The 23,987-nt window shown below is 38.0% G+C and overlaps 1 protein-coding gene and 1 long non-coding RNA gene across 13 annotated transcripts in view; one reads left to right on the plus strand and one right to left on the minus strand.

Moving 5' to 3' along the window:
* The window catches only part of NRXN3 (neurexin 3), a 1,671,444-nt gene that overhangs the window by 747,173 nt on the left and 900,284 nt on the right, over positions 1–23,987 (plus strand). The gene's annotated exons all lie outside the window — the stretch shown is intronic.
* On the minus strand, positions 87–19,660 carry LOC109500944. Of its 6 annotated transcripts, XR_006600084.1 has the most exons (7): positions 19,551–19,660; positions 13,097–13,243; positions 10,234–10,430; positions 7,857–7,996; positions 7,173–7,290; positions 6,589–6,676; positions 87–951 (listed from the first exon to the last, which is right to left on the minus strand). It is a non-coding gene; the product is annotated as an uncharacterized LOC109500944 (long non-coding RNA). The 6 variants fall into 6 exon arrangements; XR_002158839.3 differs by lacking the exons at positions 6,589–6,676; positions 7,173–7,290 and adding an exon at positions 3,927–4,055; XR_006600082.1 differs by lacking the exons at positions 6,589–6,676; positions 7,173–7,290 and adding an exon at positions 3,927–4,116.

A 23,987-nucleotide genomic window follows, 5' to 3' on the forward strand; every position in this document is an offset into this window, starting at 1 on the left:
CCTCTGGTGGTCGCCTTGCAGAAGCGCACCCACTAAGTCAGAAGCACATCCAATAAGTAGAGAAGGAAATGTCAACATTAGTTGGGTGGGTTTCACAATAATTTGTGTATTCCAGATTACAAGTAGGTTATGGGCGCATCTTTCACCATAAAACATTTTAAAAATAAATGGAAGAGTCTTTAAGGTATTAGAGTCATCTTTTGAAGCTGTTCAGCTGTTGAACTCTTGCTATAGGCCTACAGGGGCACTATCAGTTACTTTGTAGGTGAGATTGCAGTCAAACTGAGAATCCAGATATTAAAGGTAATTATTTGGCAAGAGTGAGTAAGGTATTTGTTTCCATTGCCAAAAGGAAGTTGGAGAAGAGAGACTTCTTTGCTGACAAGTAGCTGGGAGGAATCCCTGCAGGTGGTGACATTAAGCCAGCGCTTGAAGGGTGGGTAGGATTAGGATAAGTGAGGGAAGTGGAGACGAATGTTCTTATTTTACAGGCCAAGGGAGTAGGAATGGCTTTGTTCTTGAAGTCAGTAGCAAGACAGAGTAGAGAGTGATAAATAATAACATGCAGGGAAAACTTGGAAAATGAAGAAGAAATGAATTACATAAATAAGTGGTTTAATATAAATTGAATCAGTGGGACATTTTCAGTATTCATCATGAAGCTAGAAAGTGTAGCCTCTGGACTTTAGGGGTGAGTCTAGGTTCAAATTCAGGTCTGACACTTGTGTGAGTCCTTAGGCAAATTATATAGTCTCTCTGTGCCCATTTTCCCCCATCTGTTAAACTCGGATAAGAATAGAATGTATCTTTAGACTGAGAGATATGCAAACATTGTCTAGATCCAACATGTAGAAGTTGAGTACAGGGAAAGTCTCAGTTGTCCTGAAGCTGCCTCTCATGCTGATGGTGAGTTTCCAGCTGCTTGTCGTGCATAATCAAAAGCTGAAGGACCTGTTGGCAGAGAAATTATAGAGATTTATAAATCAGATGGGTGATTAGATGAGGTAGTACCCAGAGGCCCTCCAACCTAGAGATTTTGTCATTAAAAAGAAAAAAAAAATCCATGATGACCCTCAGAAACCTAACTGAGATGTGCGGATAGTAATGACACAAGTTTACATTTTATGTTAAAAAACCATGCTTAAATTTGGTTCAAAATGTTCTGTTCTATGTAAAAAAAAACACCGTCACTTTAATTAATGCAGCCTATAATTGAAACAACTATCTCAAGCTGTTCCTCTCCAGTGCGTCAAGGGAAAGAGTGGAATTGGGGGATAGGGGGTGGAGAGAGGCAGAGGGTCTTCAGCCAATATGTCAGCTCTTCGAAGTTGCTCTGAGAAAACTGAACAAAAATCTCATCCTGAGTGTGAAAGGGGGCGAAGGCTTCAGGGAACACAGACTTTAAGTGCAATTCGCCCTATTCTAATTATTTGAGAAGCAAAGGGTGGGGAAGAAATGTTGACAGCAGAGGTTTAGGGGAGAACAGGCACAATGATGCCCTGTAGCATAGCACTGTATTTTTTATGTGCCACATGTGGAGAAGGGAGGTAAGAACTTGGAGCTCAGAAAGGTTTAAAAGGCAAAATGTAATGACTTCCCTTTAATTAACTCAAACAACGTGTGGCAGGTTACATTAACGTGCCTGTAGCTAAGACAGAGGTGGTAGGCCACCGCTGAGACCTTAGAGAGAGAGCGACTCCTGTTTTTCCAGAACAGAAAGGGCCTAGAAACCTTGTAGACTAATTTTAAAGGTGAGAGGACAAGCCTACTACAGTTATAAAACCCAGCCAAGGCTATGTAGTCTCTCAGTGACAAAGCTAGGCTAATACCTCGGGTGTTTACCCGTTTAGTATTCTCTCCAAGACACTGTGTATGATGAAGTCTCTAGTGATTTCAAGTTACCCCAGAGGGTCAAACTAACCATAGTACATTTGCATATAGATTAAGATTTGGTGTATTCTCTTAACAAAAGTTAAAAAAGAAAGGTAAACATTAGGTATCTACCTGTATCCATTTCAGTCAAGCTTTTCTTTTAAAGTTGCTTCAGAATTGGGACGCCTGGGTGGCTCAGTCAGTTGGGAGTCCCACTTTGGCTCAGGTTACGATCTCATGGTTTGTGGGTTTGAGCCCTGTGTTGGGCTCTGTGCTGGCAGCTCAGAGCCTGGAGCCTGATTCAGATTCTTTGTCTCCCTCTCTCTGCCTCTCCCCTGCTCACTGTCTGTCTCTCTCTCTTTCCCTCTCCCTCCTTCCCTCTCTCTCTCTCTCTCTCAGAAATAAACATTAGAAAAAAATTTAAAAAATTAAGGTTGCTTCAGGATGTTATTAATACCAGTGGCTGTTTCCATATAGCTGTTTTAATTAAAGTGTTATATGTTCTTTTATAAATAAAGTGATGAAAATTTCTGATTATAGCCCTGTGGGAGACTGAGCAGGGAAGCCATCAGAATTGCAGGTGGAGGAGGTCACATTTAGATCATGTGACCAATGCTATCACTGCCATGTAGAATGTGCTACAATTGCAGCTTCTGATGTTTCAGGGGTGAACAAACCTTTTATAAAAAGGCAGCTACACATTAAAGTTAAAAAAATCACATAAAATATTTCAGGAGAGAATGAGAGGAAGTGAAGAAAACTAAAATTCTTCTCCTATTTTACTTATTCAAGGAAACGAGTTTTGTGAACAATTTCCAGAAGAGTTATTAAGGAACAGTAGATTTTGCTTTACAAGTTGACCATTCTTCAAGGTTTTGTATTTAATCTCTTTTTGAGCTGAGACATAAAAAGCTAGACAGAGACCCTTTAAAAAAAACCTTTTGTTAACCTGATGAGTGGGAGAAATAGGAAGTAGAAAATCTTTTAGAAATTATTGGGGACTGGGGCAGTGTAATAAATGGTGTTCCCTACTCAGTTCATTATCAGTTGAGAAAAACACATGAGTTAAATGGATGGCGATCAGGATTTGTCTTCCATTTGGTGATGAACTGGTAAATTGTTTAACATTTTTTGGGAAGAAGGAAGATGATTTTTAGTGTTTATGGATTTCTGTGAGGTAAATACTCCCACCTTGGTCAAATTCTCGCTGCCAATGTGATGCCATTGAATTTGGAGCTAGGCAGAGATCCACGCATTTGCCTCTTGTAAGGCAGTACAGTCTTCAGACACCAGTGCTTGAGTCCATCACTTATAAAAGGCTGTGTTGTAGAGCCTAAGCAGCCTTAGACCCAAGCATTCTTGTTAATGGTACACTTTAGAATTAGACAAAGTTAAAACACAGTTCCTTCTTTGGGGACCTGCCCTTACAAAACTTCCAAGAAGGATCAAAGCAGAGAGTGTGCTTTCTGTAGGTGTGTTGGCGTCACTGAGAGTTTGTCTCCCAGATTCTACCAGTCATCTCAGTCAACAATCTGAATCAAGTTGGGGAGAGAGGCCAGAGTGTTACTCGGATGGGAGGTCTCTCTAAATGGAAGGAAACAGGGAAATGGGGAACAAATGTTAGCCCTTAGCAAAATCGCAACTCAGAACGTTCCTTCGAAAACTGTACAGGATTAGTATCAACAAGAAGATTGGAGGCAGATTTTACTTTAAATCTCTTACCATTTTGGTGTACAGATATCAATTGTAAAATCATCTTTGAGGCTGGGAAGTGGCCAGAAATTTGGTTATCAGGAAAAAAATAGAAGTTTTTGGGTGGTATTTAAACATGGGTAGAGTAATAAGCCCCAATTTCTTATTTTGTAGGAAGATACTGAAGGGCAGATTCCTGTTTAATATGTTGAAAGTAAATTATTTTCCAGCTGGGTGCAACTGAAAGAAACAGGGCAGGCACAGGAACTCGAACAACTTCATTGCCTCAGAGAAGATGATGGACTATTATAGTGAAGATATGAAATGGTATCTGGCAAAAGCAGAGTATTTGATCATCTTACCTCTTTGTAGTTGATGTTCAAAGTCTCTGCGCTCAGATTTATACCTCTTTGCTTACACATTCATCATTGTTAATATGCCAATACTCTGAGAAAGTAAGCCTGGAATTGAATGCATGAGTCCGTTTCTTCCTAGTGGAGGAGAGTTTATTATCCTTGTTGCTGTTGTATCATTATTTAACATGTGACGTTTCTATAATTAACAATGGTTATAAATTAGCTTGCTCTTCTAACAGTGTGGGCCTAAATGCCCGTACTGATAGTTTATCTTTGAGTGCAGAAACTCTGATTATAAGTCAAGTGTCTGAAAGCACTTTTGTTGTTATCATCATACTGGAAGAGAAATCTTTGGTTCCATAAGAACCCACCTTCTCATTCTGTTGCCTGTGACATTGTAGAGACCGGATTCTTGGGTTCATATGTGTCTGCTTTCCTTTGTTATAACATCTGGCCTGTTGTGGTGATTAAAATCTGAGATTCTGAAGTCAAATGGAGGTGAAGTTTATAGTTCTGGCTCTGCCATTTTACAGAGAAGTGACCTAATCCGTTCAGACCTGAGCGTTTTTCAGATTTAAATGGGCATGAAGGGGTGTCTGGGTGGCTCAGTTGGTTGAGCATCTGGCTCTTGATTTCAAGTCAGGTCATGATCCCAGGGTCATGGGATTGAACCCAATGTCAGGCCCTGCACTGATCATGGAGCCTGCTTAAGATTTTGTCTCTCCCTCTGCCACCTCCCTCTCTAAAATAAAAGTAAAATAAAATGGAAATGAAAACACATCTATTTCATAGGGCACTAGTGAAGAATAAATGGTATAGTGTATATAATGCAGTTTGTAAAGGGCCAAGTGTATGGTGACTGATCAACATTTGTTGGCAATTATAACAGTCGTCATTTTTTAAAGTGTTATGTTATAAAACACGTGTAACTTTAACACACACCTTCTATGAGTCCATGTCTGAGGACTGACTCATTCTCTGGAATTTTGGCAATATGTATTTCCCAGAGTAACTCCTACTAATGAGACAGGCAGTTTGTCTTTCCAGCCTACAGCTTCTCAGGTTCACATCTGTTTCTTTGCTTTGTCGCTACCCTGACTTCTACCCTTCCCTCTTGTCTCCCTAGAACCCAAGGTCCTCATTTATTACCTGTTGTTCCCCATATAAAAGTCTGATGTAGGAAAATAGTATAATAAGCTGTTTCATAATAAGCAATTCATTATTAGTATTCTTTTTTTTTAAATTTTTTTTTTAACGTTTATTTCTTTTTGGGACAGAGAGAGACAGAACATGAACGGGGGAAGGGCAGAGAGAGAGGGAGACACAGAATCAGAAACAGGCTCCAGGCTCTGAGCCATCAGCCCAGAGCCCGACGCGGGGCTCGAACTCAGACTGCGAGATCGTGACCTGGCTGAAGTCGGACGCTTAACCGACTGCGCCACCCAGGTGCCCCCTTTTTTTTTTTTTTTTAACGTTTATTTCTTTTTGGGACAGAGAGAGACAGAGCATGAACGGGGGAAGGGCAGAGAGAGAGAGAGACACAGAATCAGAAACAGGCTCATTATTAGTATTCTTAAGGCATTGCAGCAGTGATACAGTCTAGGAGTATAATTTCAGCATTTAGGCTGCAGGTGAGAAAGGTATTTGTTTGGCAGAAGATTCCTTTTGATGCTTCTGAAATCATAGTCCGATTTGTAGCTGTCTACAGTCTACAGTCCATATGGCGGCCTTTAATTATACCTGTTGCAATAATCCACTTAGCCAAGGTCAAACATCCTCTGATTACATGTTCTGTTGTTATTTCCTAGTTGTCATATATCCTTGGCAGCTGTCATCAGCCAAATTTGGCCTTTCTAATTTTTAGTGGCACTCATCCTGTCCTGAGTTTCCATAACACATGCTTTAGCCTTGTCGAACATGCTTCGCTTCCACTGGGTTAGTCATCATTTCTTGGACTTTATTCTACTGTAGGTAGTTTCTGCAGTGATTTTAGCTCTCTTTCCTAGCTTTACTTTTCATCATTTCACGAAACTCTCTGCAACATGTCAATTAATCAACAAAAACATCTGCTAGCTTCTTCCCCAGGATGGGCTGCATTTCAATGGGAGGTGGATTTAGTCCAATTCAATCTAACAGTTATGTTTGGAATGCCAACAATGAATAAATTAAATTAACCTTTTTTGAGCACCTACAGTGTTAGAGTCCTTTGCTTGCTTATTTGATTATATACATTAGCTCATTTAATCCTCTCAACAACACTGTGAGATATGCAGTCCTCCTCTTGTTCTTTTCAGATGAAGTCATTGAGACTCACAGGTTAGATATTCTGTTCAGCACTTACAACTAGTAAGTGGTAGAGCTAAGAATTAAACTAAAAGCTCCCTGGCTCGGAAGTCCCTCAAGAAGAGTAGATGGAGCGATGCAAGGGGGAAAGTATAGTGGAGGTTCTTGAGGCTGGACAAACAGAATCAAACTTGTAGGCAGTACGCTTTCCGAAGATTCTGAGTTAGTTTCTCCTACTCAGACTTTTGATTTTGGATGGCTTGGGATTTTGTGGATAGGAGGTAGAATGCTATGAAAAGAACGTAAACTTGTGAAGAAAGGTTTCTGTAAGTACACCAGAAAACTAGCTTGCAGATAGACTCCCTTGGTGGTAAAGAGTATATACCCTGGATCCATTTCCTTCTCCTTGAAGTGGATGGGACATCCGTCTACAGAAGGCTTGTGACAGGCCAGTGGTGCTGATAAAGTCTGAGCTGAGGAAGTGGGAGAGCAGATGTCAATGCCAGGGCAGCCTTTGACCATGGCCCTAACGCCTGTCTAGGGGATTAAAACTTTAGTGACCTTTTTCAACATTCCATGTGTACCTGGAGCTCTGACAATGAGGTATTTCCCTGGGTTGGGAATACAGATAGTGAGTAAGGGGGCAGGGGCAGTAGGTGGTAAGGAATATGTGTGGGGGTGGTGTTTCAGCCTGGTTGGCTAGATGTTGGAATCACATTCTACCTTCACCAGAGCAACTGAGGCCCTTCTGAAGAGAAAGGCAGAGATAGAAGTTGTCTGGGGGGTGGGAATCTCGAAGTTTCCCTTTATTAGGTCATTTACAATCTTGAGACCAGTAGGACTTCAGTGAAACTAATAGAGTACATGGTCATCTTCATCTGGGGTGTATAAATGCTTCCATTCCTTGAGAATTCTACCCTCTATCATAATGACATTTGATCTTTGAATTTCATATCTGGTTTTGCATACATTTAAATTCTTGATTGACTCAGGTCTCTGGAGGACTTCTTTTGTTGTTGTTAGCTTCTGATTGAGCCTTTATTCTCCTCCACATGACTCCTTAGCCAGTGCATTTGAAATGTTTGTTCTGAGGGGAAAGTTAAAGTCAAGTATGTGAGCTTATTTTCTCCCTATTAAGTAAGGTCTTCAAAGTTTGTAGTTCCAAGTATTCAGTGTTTCATGTCTTTGGTGCTCTTTTAGAAATGTGTATATTTTTCTACATTTTTCAAAAGCATGAATGATCCAGAAGATCAAATCTGGCTTATATAAGTCTGTAACGTGTAAAGGAAACCCAAAAGCTGATAATAATGTGCTGCCATCTCTTCCATTCATAATGTGGCTCGGTAGACTTTCCATTTTGATGAAGCATAGGGAGCCCACAGTTTACCTACATCTACCTGATAGAAGCCCTGTGTGGTTGAGCTCCTCTAGCTAGGTTGAGGTTGTTGACAGAAGACAATGGAATACTTCTCACTTGATCTCCCCACACACACTTTATAGCACTTCTCTGCCTACCACTTTATTTGTTGATATTAGTACTTACCCCAAAACAAAATCATAAGCTTATTTGGGGACTGTGGTCTTGTCTTATCTATGTTATCTCCCAAAGTATATGGATATAGCTTCAGCACCCAATCATTATTCAGTAAATACCTTTTTACCACTGCTTTCCTTTTCCACATACTTTGGTCGGTAAACTGTGGACAGAGTGAAGAAGATACAGGGTCACTTCGGACATGTTTCCTTTTCTCGCTCTGGCCCCCTACCATCATCAGTTAAGTAATCCCTTTGTCCTGAAAGAGACAGGAAAGATTCTCTGAGAAGCAGGTGCCATTGAAAATCATACACAAATATTAAGATCCTAAAATTCAGGGGGGAAAATATCTTAAAATTCAGACTTTCTGATAGGAAAGAATGTGTGTACTTAATATCTTTCTCTTTGAAAGTACGATCCAGTTGGATGCTCAGGAGTAATATGCTCTTCCTAGTTCTGAGATTAAAATCTCAGGGCCAAGCGATATGATTAGTAAAGCATTTAACATTTATTAACTGTTTTATGTATATTTTATGTGTAAATGTTTTATGTGCAAAATACTGCACTGTTTTACATGCATTGTCACATTTAATTCTCATTAAAACTATTCATTAGCTATTTTGTGGGTATTGCTATTATCCCCATTATACACATGAGGAATGAAAGAGATCAGGTAACTTGCCAGTGCCCCCAGCTGTTAAATGGTGGAGTCAAGATTCAAATTCACGCTTAACTTCTACTCTATACATCTGCTACCTTCCATAACCCTTAACTTGAGGAAAAACTAATCTCCCATGTACTAACTGCCATATATTTGGTAGTTGAGGCAAGTAGATATTTTTCCTAACCACATTCTTCTAGTATTTTGTTGGGATAAATTTTAGAGTTTGGAGCTTCTGTCCACCACCTACACACTAATCTCTTAGAATTGTCACTTTGGGTTATGACAATTATGACACCTGTCTTTTCATGAGAGAAGTAGAATTGGGTCATAACACCATCACTGTTAGCATTTTCTGAATTGTTATGTGGATGACTTTGTTCTAGGTGATCATGATGTATGTGTGTTGTGTATATTTTCAGGTATTATCTTGTCACTTGTTCCTACTCATTTGCATAAGTTCCTACAAAGCTAATGCAGAATTGAGAGTTGTATTAACTGTAATTATAAATGGGAATTATAACTCAGATAGAAAATGTGAGTTATATTGTATGGAATATAACTTTCACCAGTTACTTTATAGGTTATATGGAATCACAGAAGCACAGGCTTCATTATTGTGACTTGATTTTTATAAACCAAACAGATTTATGCCAGGAATTCTGAAACCTTATACTCTTTATATTTGTTGCCTTATGTATCACTAAATACTGATGAATATTTAAGCATTAGAATTTTTGGTCTTAACTGAATGAAGCTTTCAAAGATTTTGTTTTTTCTTTCTTGGAATCATGCTGAATCTTCTTGAAGAACAAACAGATTTCATGCCTTCTTAAAGTTTGCTGTGAGTTGTTTTGATAACATTAACATAAGCATCAAAATAACACAAACTTAGAAAACAGATGCAGTGACTTATCATTTCTCAGAAGCCTTTCTTATGTCATGCTTATGTTGTAAGTAGAAGAGTATGATCTTGTGTTGTCATAAAGAAACAATCTGAGTGTTCTTTGTGTGTGTGCATGTGTGTGTCTAGCCTTAAGGAAGCAGTCTTTGAATTTAATTCTGTTTCAAACATGCACTTTTTAAAAAAATTTATTTTTTAAATTTACATCCAAGTTAGCATATAGTGCAACAATGATTTCAGGAGTAGATTCCTTAATGCCCCTTACCCATTTAGCCCATCCCCTCTCCCCACAAACCCTCCATCAACCCTCTGTTTGTTCTCCATATTTAAGAGTTTCTAATGTTTTGTCCCCCTCGCTGTTTTTATAATATTTTTGCTTCCCTTCCTTTATGTCCATCTGTTTTGTATCTTAAGGTCCTCATATGAGTGAAATCATATGACATTTATCTTTCTCTGACTAATTTCGCTTAGCATAATGCCCTCTAGTTCCATCCATGTAGTTGCAAATGGCAAGATTTCATCCTTTTTGATTACCGAGTAATACTCCATTGTATGTATATACCACATCTTCTTCTTCTTTTTTTTTTTTAAGTTTTTATTTATTTTTGAAACAGAGAGAGACAGAGCATGAGCAGGGGAGAGGCAGAGAGAGAGGGAGACACAGAATCTGAAGCAAGCTCCAGGCTCTGAGCTGTCAGCACAGAGCCTGACGCGGGGCTTGAACTCACAGACTGTGAGATCATGACCTGAGCTGAAGTCGGATGCTTAACCGACTGAGCCACCCAGGCGCCCCACATCTTCTTTATCCATTCATCCATCGATGGACATTTGGGCTCTTTCCATACTTTGGCTATTGTTAATAGTGCTGCTATAAACATCGGGGTGAATGTGTCCCCTCAAAACAGCATACCTATATCCCTTGGATAAATACCTCATAGTGCAGTTGCTGGGTTGTAGGATAGTTCTATTTCAGACGTGTACTTTCAAACACGTACTTACAGCCTGTCATCCGTAAAACCTAGTATTATGTTTTTCCCATGAATAACAAGTGTCTCACTCAGACTTCCTCTTAATTCAACCAGCTTTCCATCTCCTCATTTCTTCTAGGTGCTAGACTTGGTTTTCAATCTGTAAAGCCAATATAGGGTAGGTTTATTTAACAAATATTTTTCGAGAGACACTCTTATAGGCACTGAAGATACTTAAGTGAAGAAAACAGGTAAGTCCTTTTTTCCAGGCAAACTAAAGTTTGCACTCTAGCTGAAACAATAAACAAGTTAAAGCCATTAAATGGGTAGTTTAAGTTAGTGATGAACACCATGAGGAAAATAAAGCAGAGCAATGTGATAGCGGGATGGGGTGGGAATAATATTTTATATTATCTACTTAAGGAGACACTCTAGTTGGTGACATTTAACTTAGATCTGAATGAGAAGTAGACAGACATGAGAATATATATAAGAGGATTGATTAAAGCTAAGGGTATACACACCAAAAGCACACTTAGTGAGGTATGAACAAGTTTGGCAAATGTGAAGAATAGATTGGCCAGAGAAGTTTAGAGAATGGGTATTTGCAGATGAAGATTTATTAGTGATAAAAGCTTTGTAAATGTCCACATAGTTTTAAGGGACCAGTTAATTTAGCTTCAGGTCAGTAAAATGTTCTATACCAACAGTACATCCCTAGGGGATTCTTTAGAATTGTAGAACTTGGATAAATGATAGATGGATTATCAAGCATGACAATTAACTTCTCTTGTATGTTTGACTTGATTTGTTCTTTAATCTGTACTTATATAATCTTATTGATTTTAGAGAATGGTTACCTGTTTAATACTTCATCTGTTCATCAACCACTTACCAATGTCCTACCATATGCCAAATAGAGTCTTAGGTTTTGCATATACAAAGATGAATAAGACTTTCCCTGTTATGAAAGCCTATACAAAAATGGATGTAACATAGGATTCTGAGCATATATTTACTGAGAAATACATTTTTTCAACAAATACAAATAATAAGACAAGCAGCTGGAGAAAATAATGGAATTGGTCAGTATAGATGGCCCCTGCTGATATGTTGGTAGTTAAAATATAATTTTGCAGGCCTAAAACACCTTTGATATCTGCTTATAAAACTGCATTAAGGTGTATATGATCTCTGTTATGGTGGAGAAGTTTATAAATTTGAATTCACGAACATGACTGTTAACGCACCTCTCTGGATAATAATACACTTGTGATTTGTATAAAGGGTCCCAAACCTAAGTTGAACTCCTGACCAAAATGCAAGATGATGAAGCATTTTACTTGGCTCATCAGATCTGTTAAAACCATGGGCATCCCCATGGGTCTCCAAGTCAGTCTAGAAGACAGTGTCTTCCAGTCTGACAAGGAAAGTAACTGATTACCTGAATTTATATGAACTAATTCTGGTTTAAAACAGGTTATGTCTTCATAATAGTCAAAGAAGGTTTCAGAAAGAAAACAAAGTCTGGGTTAGTCTGAGATTTTGAAGTTAGAAGTCTGTACTTAAAATGTTATCAGCTTAGCCCCCAAATAACTATCCAAGGGGCTGAACATCTTCTGGTGATTCAACACCGTTAGTCTCTTTGTTTGACCTGCTACTATCTACTAGCTTTGTTTACCCATACTATTTGCTCTGATTAATTTAATGATCTCAGCAACCATATATGGCAGATTATTATCCTGACTCCTGCTCATCCTACCTTTTAAACTAGTATATTCAAGTCATGTTTAGCCACATATCAATTAAACTTCATACCCAGAGCCTCCTGCAAAAGTACCTTGGCTCATAAGTCTCCTGAAACAACGTGATAATTGATTTTACCTTCAATTATGATGTAATTAAAAAAATTAAGTCCATAAAAATATAGGTTTAAACAATTACCTTTAAATCATTAATTCATTTAATCATCTATAAAAATTGAAAAAATAAGCATGGTCTTTCTCCTTTTCCTCTTTTCCCATATCCTTCTCCTTGTACCACTACTGTTCCTCTCCTCCTCTGTTTCCCCTTTGTTTTTTCTTCTCCTTTTTCTGTTTTATTCTCACCATCATCATCATCATCATCATCATCATCATAAATGCAATGTGTAAGAATATTTTAACTGATGGAATATTTATATAAAATGTGAATCTTAGTAAAGTGTAGGTTGTCAAATAATTTTAAGATAGTTCAGATTTAGTTGAAAATAGAAAAAAACATAAACATAAGTGGTTTCCTGTGGGTATCCTTGAATTTGGTAAATTAACTTAATTATTATCATAATAAGATGGACACCTGCCATTACTAAATACCTCTAGCCTCTTTTAGGAAGCTCTCTTCCTTGCTAATAGGAAGACTCATCATACATTTAGAGTTCGGTTGATGTTGTCAGTCAATGATAAGGACAGGGTTTTACACGGTATACCACCTATACATCATTCTGTAATTTCATCCATTGTAATTTAAGAAGAATGACATAACCAGAGTGATTAAGAATCTGAGCTTTTGCATCAAACAGTCTAATTACTGTTTTAGATCTAACAACCCTTAGACTTGGATGAATAAATAAAATAAACCTTGAGTAAATCTTCAGTTTATGAATCTATGTTTTTTTTTTTTTTTTCACTTATAAACTTGAACTAATAGAACATACTCAAACTGAAGATTGCTATCAGGGTTATATGAGGTAGTATATACTTTAAGTTTAGTAAGAAACTTACATCTAGAAGGCATTAAATGAAAGTGAATTATCACCATCATCATCATCATCAATCATTAACTTACCGTTTCTGTGCTTTATTTGATCTTAAACTATATGGAAAATTTAAAGTCCTCTGTTCCTTATGAGTATTTGACATTTGGTGAGAGCAAGTTGGTAGCAGTTCCATACAGGGCAGCGGTTTAATGTTGCAACTTAAAATGTTGTGAGCTCTGGGGAGAGACAGGAAGGTAGTGGTTACTGATTCATGAAAAACCATTTTTAACTCTCAATCAGCCAGTTGATTACAATTGATCTGTTGTCCATGCCATCATTGTGACATTTGGAATATATTAGACTACTATTTCTCTTAATATGGCGGTTAAAATTCAGTAGGCAGATAATGTGATATTGACATAACGAGTAAAATAATGATTGATAGTGAAGTTGTAAAAGTAAGAAGGTTCAATGTGTTTGAAAGTCACAGAACTTTGAAAAGCGTGAGAGATAAGGAATACTGATGAATAAGAGGTGACAGCCTGACACAGGCTATGCATAGAGAAATGAACCACTTTAGTAAGTCATTTTTAAAGAATACAGCCTCTAGAAATGTAAATATGGCTCATAAAAGTAACTTTTTAATTTAAATATCTATCAAAGTATCTATTGGAAGCAAACTAGATTTATACTTTATGATTTTCTCAAAATCATTCTTTCTTAACAAAAACTCCAGTAAATTAGTTTCAGTTTAAAGTATATTAAAGTGGATACTTCTAAAATTGGGTTCTTTGAAATTAAACAAAAGGGATTTAAGTTTTTCCCAGGAACTGCTATAGATGTCACTTTATAATAAGGCAGGTAAGACAGTCAATACACAGAGGTTTTATTTTATGGACAGAACTAACATTGATTCATTCAGTGAGAGATGTCAATTAGAACAGTACTTCTTAGGCAATGGGGAAATTTCAGAGCCCTTAAACTAGAACATTATAGTATTATATTATCAAATATGTTACCATTGTGACCTCCATAATGACCCTTGCTCTTTAATGAGAGTGCATAATGTCAGAATCAGGGAGGCGAAAAAGCCAAATGGCAACTAATTTATCACCAGATTTATAGTCAAATTACCCAAAGATTGGAACTAATCGGGTCTGTTTTTCAAAATGAGTAATGGCATTTCAGAGCCTCTCTGGTTATACAGATGTTTAGATTGTGGATGTCCTAAGAATTCTAAGTCTGTGCTGGCTTTAAAGTTGAGATTCAATTGTTCTTGTGTGTCCAGGGTAGTATAACTCCAAGGGGAAGGTGTTCTGGGGAAAGAAAAGGGAGAAAAAAATCATTTTTCATCATAACAGTGAAAAAGTCATCGCACTGAAAAAGTGCCAACAAACCCTAAATAATTTTGTGTTGATTATGCTAAATTAGAATCGTGATAGCTATAATCATTTGATCCCTGAGGCATTAATGAAAATTCAGCATTATTTTGTGTAGAATATGTATCATTACCCTTGAGCTTAGAAATGATTATTAGTAAGTCTGATTAAATCTGGAAGCAGTGACACAAGCTATCTTTAACCCGCTAATGACAGGGCCATATTGTAATTTTATGATGAATGAACACAGTTTAGCATTTTTAGCACTTGGCGGGGAACATAAGAAGTCTACATTCATTTTCTTGATTAGACTGCAAAATAGTACAGAGCTCATAAGGAATGCTGCTTAATGAAATAGTGTTCTTGCTGATTGATTAACCTATCATATCTTCTAGAACCCACAGGACTGGTTATCCTTATATGATTAAAGATACTAAGCGATGTTCTAGACATCACAGATTCCTAGATGCAGGAGTATAAAAACAAATAATACAGTCATACCACTTCACAAGCATACATGGCCTTTATGTTTTCAAGTGCTTTCACATGTACTAAGGTTTTATTATGACCGCAGTAACTGTGGGAGTGACTTAGACTTTTCACCACTTGTTTTACAAGTAATAAAACCAAAGCTCAATATGGTTTAGGTAAATACCTAAAGGTCCCGAAAATTGTCAGAAAGTCCTGGAACACAAATGTCTTTGCTCCAAATGTAGTATATTTTTGGCCTCTGTAGAAAATGGATTTTTTTTCCTTATTTTATGATTTTGGACAAATTGTTATCACTATCTTGAATTCTCTCTTTTTTTAAAAAAAGATATTCTGTATTCATAGACAGTGTTAAAGATTCTTATTGATCAAAGGGCCACAGTCCTGATTTTATTTTTAGTGCTAGGCAAAACTGTTTTTAAATTTCCCCAGGCAATTTAGGACAAGTTCTGATCCCAGCCCAGCTTCTGAGGCTTAGTAGTAGCTTGACCAATTGTACTTTCTTTTCTTCTCATTCTCAGCCCAATGCTGAGACCTCTGCCGGTGGTCTAAAGAAGGAAGTTTTCAGAATCTTAGTTGACCTGAAAACTATGTTGATGGCCTACATGATTTTATCATTAAAACTCTGTATACAGGCAAGTCCTTAACAGAACATAAAAATTAGTGAAAGTACAGCCAAGCCCTGTTGTAAAATGCATGGCTAGAGGGAGTTAGCACTTGTACGAGCACTTGTACTTGAAACACAGCTTTGCAAGGAAGGGCATCCCCCATCCTCCATTAGCATCACAATGGCATTTTGTTGAATAGCTTGATTGAGGGCAATCAGAGCCAAAGATCTAGTTACCGGAGTCCCACAGGTCCTGCTTTGGCACATAACAGATGAGATTCTTTGGGGAAGATGAAGGGAGAAAGGAATCATTGTAACACACTGAAATGGTAAAATGAATGTGGAGGAGGGGGCAATGGTAGTGCCTAGGGTTCTGGAACTAGGTGGGAGGCAGGGGAAGCACTGTGAAAACATTTGAACACTAAACTAAATAAAGCCAGAAACCTGGCACTTCTCTCTTCCTCTCAGGTATCCAGTCGGTTACCAGGTGATTTGCCAGTTTACTTCTTTTTTTTTTTTTAATTTTTTTAAACGTTTTTTATTTATTTTTGAGACAGAGAGAGACAGAGCATGAATGGGGGAGGGTCAGAGAGAGAGGGAGATACAGAATCTGAAACAGGCTCCAGGCTCTGAGCTGTCAGCACAGAGCCCGACTCGGGGCTCGAACTCACGGACCGAGAGATCGTGACCTGAGCCGAAGTCGGCTGCTTAACCGACTGAGCCACCCAGGCGCCCCTGCCAGTTTACTTCTAATAATTTCCCTGCTCTATGTACTTCTTACTCATCACTGACCTACATGGAGTTCTCATCATCTCTGTTTAAAATAGGCTGGCTTGTTGGTGCTCACATTTGCAGGCATATCACCCTCAAAACCATCGACCAGACTATTTAGAACCTTACATTTTCGCACATGTCCCCTAAGCTTTGAGGTCTTCTTTTGTTCACAGGATAACATCTAAACCATGATTCTCTGTAGTGTGGACTCTCCCCACCTCTAAGTGTCCTCTCCTGCTAGTGTTTATGCTGTGGAATTGTCACTTCAAGAACATTACTCTCCATTTGGTGCCTTCATGCCTTTTCCTCTTTTTTGTACCATCTCTGATAGGGTAAATTCTGTATACATCATTTGATTTCCCTGTCTCCTGTGTTGTTGACGTATTTTCCCATCTCAGATCTCCACTGGGTCAGGTGCACTTCCCTGATTTTAGAACACCATTGCATATTGTATCTTATTTATCCTGTGTTCCCACTAAGCACAATGGTTGGCATGTAATAGTTGCTCAACAAATGTTGGTTGATCTGATCACAGGAATAACATGAATAAGTAGATAGTTGCTAGGGCAACGAGTGTAGAAGTGACAAGGAAGTATAACATCAAATGGCATAGTATATTAGTTTTCTGTTGCTGAGCAACAAATTGTCACAAATTTAGTGGCTTAAAACAATATTCATTCATTATCTCAGGTTTCTGAGATAGGTCACAAGTCCAAGTAAGCTTGCTTAGGTTTTCTGCTCATGGTCTCACCTTCATTTTAAGGCTGAAATCAAGGTTTTCATTGGACTTAATTTACATCTGGAGGTTAATGATGTAATTTACATCTGGAGGTTAATCTGCTTTAAAGCTTTCTCAAGCTGTTAGCATAATTTATTCCTTGTTGCTGTAGTATTCATGGTGGCTTGCTTCTTCAAGGCCTTCAGTGAAGAGAGGGTGTGTCTATTGCTTCAAGTCTCTGCCTACAAGGAAGGCTTAAGCCCTCTTTAAAAGGGCTAGCTTGCTTAGGTCAGGTCCAAGCAGGATATTTTTTCTTTCCATTAGCTCACAGTCTTTAGTTAGGGATTTTAATTATATCTGCAAAATCCTTTTGCCTTTACCAAATACCATAACATAATAATGGTGATGGTATTCTATCACTTTGCCACAAAGTGGGTACTGCCTAAAAGCAAGTGCAGTTCTGGGTTCACTCAATGGGGTAGGAGGGGATTACTCCAGGGCATACATATCAGGGCCAAGATCTGAGGCCCTATCTCAGTATTCTGCCTGTTGCATAAACAGTTTAGAACGGATTGAAAAATAGATTTGCATGGGTAGGTGGAGGAGCATGAGGCTGGAAGGAAGGGTAAAGACGATGTGAGGAAGTGTCTCATGTGGTTTTCTAAGAAATGTATACCTTGTCATGTAGGGAGGAATAACGGGGATTAAGAAAGATTAAAGTTTCTAGCATAACTTTTTCAGTACTGGAAATAAGAAAGACTTGGAAAATAGGAGGAGGAAGAAGCTGGAAACAGGGACAGTAAGTTAGGAGTATTTAGATGGCACTGAAACGCGGAGAAGGTTTAAGAATTGACAGGACTTAATTGCTGATTGATTCCACCAAGGGTAAAGAGGTATTCAGAGTTTCTAACTAGGACCACTGGAGTGAACCAAAAAATGGAGTAGGTTTTGAGTGTTCTTGAGTAACGCTGAAGTGGTAACTGCTTTTGATGTAGATGGTGAATCTCTTCTGTTCTCATTCTTGCCTTCTCTCTTACTTGTCTTACCTTATTCCAGAAAGGATCTTGGCTTAGCATTAGAATACTGCTGTAGACATACCAGTTTGCAATGACTTGGCAAAATGCCTTTAGGGAGAAATGTTTTATTTTCAAATAGCTGGTGAAGTAGACAGAGTCATGTTTTTTGAAGTTATCTGAATCCACGAGGTTGGCAACAGTTGAGAAGGACCGTGATCTAGCTTTCAGTTCAGAATTCTGATTTCGATCCATTATCTGCCAGCTCAGGCTGTTTTAAATCTAGGCCATTTGTGTGTGAGACACAATTAAATAAAGAAACAAATGCACAATGTTGGAACACAGGCAGACAAAAGTATCTTTTGTTTTTCTCTCCACATCTGTAAGTAAATTCTGGACATCCTTTGCAATCTATCAACTAATGCCACTGTAAGTTAATGTCTCCTTTACCTTATGTTTCTACCCTTAGATGGGGGGGGGGGGAGATGATCATCTTTTCTTAAATAATCATGTGATGTAAAATTCACAGTCTTCCTGTTCATGTGTTTTATCTTCAAAATATTTGTCTTTCTTATGTCTAATGAAAATCTCCTTTGGTAAATATAAGCCTTTAGTTTAGAGATTAAAATTTTTGTCTGAGGTTTTAAAATGTTTTGCTTTGTCCATTTTAAAATTTGTGATATTATTTCATTCAATAAGAATCGTGTGGATTGATTTATGCCCTTTGAATATTTAGTGTTACGGAAGTGTCTCAGTCAACAAGACTCCCCTAAATGGAATTGAGGAATTTTGGAAATTGAAAATCCAATCTTCCTCTCCATTAGAAATTTTGGTGTGGACTTATGGACATCTAGTCTCTATTTAATCCAGTGATATGTTCCTCTACTTATCTTATCAGGCTTTAAATTGTTAAGTTTGGTCTTAAAAGGAAAAACTGGGGGCACCTGGGTGGCTCAGTCAGTTGAGCATCCAACTTTGGCTCAGGTCATGATCTTATAGTTTCTGAGTTCAAGCCCCGTGTTGGGCTTTGTGCTGACAGCCTAGAGACTGGAGCCTGCTTCGGATTCTGTCTCCCTTTCTCTCTGTCCCTCCCCACTTTCCCTCTGTCTCTTTCTCTCTCTCGAATATAAATAAACATTAATTTTTTTTTTAATTTAAAAAAGGAAAAACTGTATTCTCTACAATTATTTCTGATACTAGATGTGTGGGGTTTTCCACACCAAGAAATTCTCCAATTCTTGATGGGCCCTGACTGGGTGTCGTATAATTTAACTCAATTCTGACACTAACTGCCTAGAGTTCATGCAGACCCTACAGGTTAAGGACTCAGTCCCACAAGATCACTCCCCTCTTCAGATGCTAGTTGCAAGTCCAAATTTGTCATCTGCACTTCTGACCAACTGACTATAAATCAGGGGTTTCCACAACCCTCTCTTCATCTATAATGGCTTATGGAACTCAGGGAAACACATTTACTGATTTATTATAAAGGATACAATAAAGGATACGGATGAACGGCTAGATGAAAGGTACATGGGGCAAGGCAATAGAGCAATTCCATACCCTATCCAGATGAACCACCATCCCAGCATGCTGGTTTGTTCACCAGCCTGGAAGCTCTCCAGAGTCCTTGCTTAGAGTTTTTAGGGAGGTTCTGTTACTTAGGCACAATTGGTTAAATCATTTGCCATTGGTGATAGGCTCAGAGGTCGGGAGGGGAGGGGCTGAAAGTTCCAACCTACAATCACCTGGTTGGTTCCCCTGGCAACCAACCCCCTTCCTTAGGGAGTCAACTTGTTAGCATAAAGTCAGGTTGAAAGGGGTTTGTTATAAACAACAAAAGGTGTTCTCTCACCCCTTCCCTCAGGGAATTATAAGAGATCAAAGATCAAATATATACTTTTGGTATATAGTTCAAAGATCTATATACTTTGGTTCAAAGATCAAATACATACTTTTTATTATAATATCACAGGTCTGTTCTCTATGTTAAGCTGAAAGCTGTCTCTACAAAAGCTACTTCTGTTTACTTATAATCTGTTGACTATCTCACCCAAGGTACAGAGTAGTGGGAGGGTTCCACTAAATCTCCACTGTCTTTTTTTCAATTAAATTTTTGTATTTCTTTTAACAAGTTATCACACAAATATATGAAAATATCCCTGCAAAGTTTATAATGAAAATAATAAGGTGAAGAAATATCGATCTGATCCTTCTCCACCTCAATCCAGAGATACCACCTTCAACTCTTAATTGTTTTCATTTTACTGTCATATTTCTAAATTATGCACTTACAGTACAATTTTTTTGTATAAGTTTCATGACATTTTATATATTAATGCCCATTTTAGACATTTTGTTATTTTCTAAATATCCTCAATTTTATCTTGTAGTCCTTCTATTGAATGAATCTCTGCTAACAAATATACATAAATAAATGTATATTTTTATTTCCTAAGAGCTTTGTGTTTTATTTTTTCCTTTTAATAGCATTTAGTTTGTGGTTCTTAATAGAAGTTATCTCTGTTAGCATCTTAAGAATGAGATTTTTTAAATTGTTTTTCTGTTCCTTGCACTGTCTTTTTTTAATTATTCCTTTTTTTTTTCTTTTCTATTTATCTTAGTCCCTGGCTCTCATGGTTCTCTTAGAGGTTATCTGACAATTTCTGGCAAATTGTGGCCATTTGTTTTCACCCAATGATAAAAAGTCTAACACATTAGTTAGAAGCTGTATAATTATGGGTTTTTTTTTTTAAAATCAGTTAATGAAATTTACTAGAGCATAAATAGGTAGGGAACTAGCCACTTTATCAAGGGATTACCCTTCCAAAATGTCATTGCCTGTGGATCTTTTCTCTCAAGTTATTTGGTTTGTCCAATAATTGTTTCTTAGATATAACTCGGTTTCTCTGTGTTTGAATATTTTGTTTCTATAGGTGGGTGGGCAGTGCTTGAGATCAGAGGAGGAAAGGGGCTTAGGATAGGTGGATTGTTCTCAGGGGTCAGTGTACAAGTTTACATGTAATCCTCCTATTTTCGTTATGACTCCACACCCCTGCCAAGGCCTGAGCCTGGGTCCTAAAATCCAAAGCTCTCCTCAGTTGTATTCTCTGAGTGCATGCATTTCCTTGCTATAATAGAGAGGGTATCTGTAGGGCTATTTGATCCTTGTATAGGCTTCCAACCAGTACTCTTGTTTTCAGTCGTACCTCTCATCTCTGCTTTCAGCAATATGTGATGCCTCCAATTCTGTATCTTTTTAGGGTTCTGTTGCAAAATAACCTTGTTTACTGTTGGCTTCTTCCTGTGCAGCTACTTGAGTTTCAAGTTTTTATGTTATTCCTCTTCATCATATCTTCCATTTTCCACCACTCTCCTATCCCACACCCCTACCCCCAAACTCCATACCAACCCTCACTGTAGATATACCACATCTGGTCCCATTTTCCCATCTTTACCTTCCCCTAGAATCACATCCACTTTTGAGCCTGATCTGTTCAGTTGGCAGAATACCTGCCTTGACTCTGGACCACATCCTTATTTCCATTTTTCCTGTTTGCTCCATGCTGCTGCTCACTCTCCAGCTATCCATTTACTGTCAGGGGCATGTTCCAAAACTGATTTGGCATGGGTCAAGTATGGGGCTCTAAATCAGGAGCCTGGGCTTGATGGAAGAAAATGCCAGAAGTCATTGATGAGTGGCTTGATTCAAGGGAATGCTATAAGAAAAGTCACCTTGTGGAAAAACTAGCTGCCTGATAGTCTGCCACAGTAGAGTGCCAGGACCAAGAGTGAGAATCCACAAATGACACCGTGAGACATACTTTAGAGAGCAGAGACTTGAGCATTGGAGCAGGGAGATGGGTCATGGAGGAAATTCCTGAGCTGCATGAACATCCTTAAGGAGTTTTGAAGAGGGTAGGGAGTTCCCTGGGCATCTGTTGAGAACAGGAAGCAAGAGTTGAGAATGCTACACCAGCTTGGCTAAGTTGTTTTGCTGAAGAGTTTAAGTCAGAAGCCAATTGAGATATCTGTCATTACTGACAAACTTTAAAAGGTTCTAGAACTGGCAAAACAAGTAGGCCTGAGCTAAGTTAAAAGACAGAGCGTGACCAGCTGGGACAGGAACACAGCAAACTTGCTAATTAGTCTGGAGGAAGCCAATTGCCCACATTTTTATGGACTGCTAATTGCTAAAGTAGCAGCTTGCTCTAAAGACAAAAATAACAGCATGATAGTTTCTTGAATATAGTATAAAATGGCCTTTAGGATATAGGCTACATCAACTTTAAATATACTCCATAGTTCTTAAACTTAAAACATACACTGCTATTAATAAAGATACATTTTGGAAGTCAGCTATTCATTTTTTCTTAGACTATAAAATGAGAAATTATAGACTATATATGACTCCAGTTTGGGAAGTTGTGGTAAGGATTTTATTTTAAAGATACATTTCTCCACTTGAGTACCATTTCTCAGCCCATTTTAAAACATTTCCCAATAAAAGAACAAAATAAATAATTTTAAATGTGCTTTATTCTAAATACTGTGAAATTTTTCCTAAAACACTGTCTTTCAACCCAGTTATATTTGTGAAAAGAGAATGTGCTTAAAAAAAATTACCTCTACTTTTTGCAACATTGAGGGCGTTCAGTAAGTATCTTTAGAAAGAAAGAATGAGTGAGCAGGTGCATAAGGGTTTGTGTGCATTAGAATGGTAGAATTTCATATTTTATAGAGCAGTAGAGAACAACTAGTCCCCTTCCATTATTTTATGGATGAGGCAACTGAGGTAGAGAGGAGAAGTAGGATACTGCTCCAGCGTCTCACAGTTGGCTAGTGGCAGCACTAGGCTTGGACCCCGTTTCTTAAGCCAATCAGTCCAGCACTCTTTGCATTCTAAGCTAATATTCATTCCTTTTGCTTAAGAGAAGAATGAATTACTTTTGCAGGGTTGATTCTGACCCAAATCACATTAAATCAGCAAAGCCTGGCTTTGTTAAAGGCTCAGATGTCAAATGACAAAAGCAAAACATCTTTTAAAACGAAAACAAAGCCGAAGTAATTGGTGTGTTTGGTTTTATCATGGAGTGGAGTCTTCAAAGTCAAAGAGGGGGAAAATTTAAAACCTCGGTGCCATGGACTTAATTTGAAAGTGTGAATGTCAGGCTGGATATAAAGGAGGTAAGCTAGCCCTGAGGAACTGTAACTACATAAAGGGAGAAAGCAGATTTCCTTTTCCAGTGAATCAATACAAGTTAATGTATCTACAGACTTATTAATCTCTTGCATTGGTAGCTGAAATCCCCTAATTAGATTGACAACATATTTGGATATTGCATAGTGATTACATATGGCAGAACAAATTTGTTGAAGATGGAAATAAGTAGATGACTATTTAGACACAGCAATACCCCTAATGGCTTAGATGCCAGGTAACATTTCTTCACGTGTAGAATTTATTAAGAAGTGGCTGTGAATTGCTCGTCTTCTTAATTAAAGGTTTGGTTGCATTACCAAAAGGTTGTTAATAATGGTAGTCACTTATCAAATGTGTGACTCTGCCCGAGTTATTAATTATTCTGAGCCAAGTGTTTCTCATTTGTACAGATAGGTTTATAATGGCACCTACCACATGGGGTTGTTTGTGGATTAAAAGAGAGTATGCACATAAGGATTTGCATAGTGCATTCCACATAAAAAGCACTCAATAAATGTTAGCTATTATTATTGTTGTCAGCCACTCCAGGGGAGCTATATTGTAAGAAACCATACTTTCATTGCTGCTGCACTGAACTTCAGTAAATCATTGTTTTCTCACTGGCCTACTATACAATTTGTGGATATTTCTACCTCAAGATCCTCCCCAAGAGGACAATGCGATGTAGCTGAAAGATCTCTCTTCACTTGGAATTCAGAACATTTGGTTCAAACCCAAAGTTTGCAAGTACAGTTTGTGTTGTCTATCCTAGAACTCCTGGAAGGAGAGATTCATTC

Source organism: Felis catus, chromosome B3 (assembly GCF_018350175.1).
Source record: "Felis catus isolate Fca126 chromosome B3, F.catus_Fca126_mat1.0, whole genome shotgun sequence".
In the NCBI taxonomy this organism is placed as follows: domain Eukaryota; kingdom Metazoa; phylum Chordata; class Mammalia; order Carnivora; family Felidae; genus Felis; species Felis catus.